The sequence below is a fragment of the Egretta garzetta genome, unplaced genomic scaffold (assembly GCF_000687185.1).
Source record: "Egretta garzetta isolate BGI_Z169 unplaced genomic scaffold, ASM68718v1 scaffold11, whole genome shotgun sequence".
NCBI classification, from domain to species: domain Eukaryota; kingdom Metazoa; phylum Chordata; class Aves; order Pelecaniformes; family Ardeidae; genus Egretta; species Egretta garzetta.
This window is the reverse complement of record NW_009258621.1, coordinates 1,688,259-1,689,926: the sequence shown is the minus strand read 5'-3', so window position 1 is coordinate 1,689,926 and position 1,668 is coordinate 1,688,259.

Here is a 1,668-nt window from a genome sequence, read left to right as displayed (position 1 = left end):
CGTGCCACGGGCTGGGAGACAGGAGCCAGCGAGCTCTGCTCCTGAATGGAGGCGACCCTGGGGGCGACCCCGTGCCGGTCACGTCACCTTGCGCAGTCTCACTTACCCCCTCGGCAAAGGGGAGGTGGCAGCGCGCATGGCGGCGGAGGGTCTGGGATGCCAGTGCCGCTGCAGGGATGCTCAGCCCCATGACTATCAGGCGGTTAGCCCCGGTGGCCATGGGATCTAAATCTGGATGAGTAGTATGGTTACATTTGCATGATTGAAGGTAAATGCCAATGAACACTCATAGGTTGCAAGCAGGTTAGGGGAAAACCCGGGGAAATGACCCCCCCAGTAGTTTTATTTCTCCTCGTCTCTGGCTATGCACCAGTGCCTTCTGTGGGGATCGCGAGGGTCTGTTCTTCACCAGTGTGCTGTGCCTGCTAGATTGCTGCTGATTTGTAATGTATGAGAGAATGGCTGTCATCACTTGTTTGTCTTCTGTTGGTTTATACTGCCCCAAACCCCAAAATATTATAGAGATTTATAAAATTAACTGAAGGAAAAAAACCACCCCAAAACAAAAAGCCACGAGAACTCATCTGGTTTCAATCAGCTCAGTGCCCTGGAAATCAGTTTACCCCAGCTGAGAGCCCAAGTGCTGCTGCTCCTACCCCCAGGTGACCAGGTAGTCCCAAGTGTTTAATGCAAAACCATGCAGCAGTGAAGCAGGGGTCTGGCACGCTCAGGAGATGAGGAAAGAAGTGGAAATCAGGGCAGGCCGGGCTCCATTTAGCAGAACTGGCTGAAAACAAAAGGCAGAAAAAATGGCACTTTGAAGTGCTTACATCTTTTCTCTCGTCCCTGGAGCAGAGGAAGAGCACAGCGGTTCATTCTCATTTGCAATTAAATACTTTGATCTGATCCCACTTTATTCTCTCCTCCCCTGTACTGCTTCATGGCTCTGGAGCCACGGATGGCAGGAATCTCCTCTTGCTTTGCCCCCCTAGAGGAGTGAGAATTTGGCTTTTTAGGATCTGGGACGTAATGAAAGCCGATTGCTTGGACACGCGGTGGCTCAGCAGCTCAAGGGTGAATGGGGCTCCCTCACTTTCAGCCCAGACATTGATATAAAGGCTTATCTACAAGGGAAAGCTTGTTCTTATTAAGGTAGGTGCTGCAGATGAGGGTGTAAAAGCTCCTCCTGCTCTGCATCTGTAGTCTCAGCTTTTCATACCTGGCTGGGGCAAGCAGAGAAGGAGGCACAGATATTACAGGACAACTCCCCTGCATGGAGAACACCTCCCCAGGGTTATAAAACATCCCCTGCCCCTGGGATACCTCAGTACCTTCACAAAGACTTCCCCCACGTGAAGGGCCAAAGGTGCAGCGTTCCCAGTACACACCTCACCCCAGTTAGGCTTGGGGGGTGTGTGTGTGTTGTGGTTTAAGTTGTGTCTGATCCAGCAAAGCACCTGAGCGCAGTTGGTGGAAATCGCGGGAGGTGTGCCTTTTCTTTCAAAAGGACTATTAACACGCTTATGGTTAATCACAAGAATAAATCTCACGGTGGCTTAGAGCCAAAGTGAGCAATAAAAGCACCGATCCCAAAGCCTCCCGATGGGAATTGGCCAGGGCCAGGGCTGATGTTCTCACCAAGTCGCTGGGAAGTAATCCGCGCCCTCA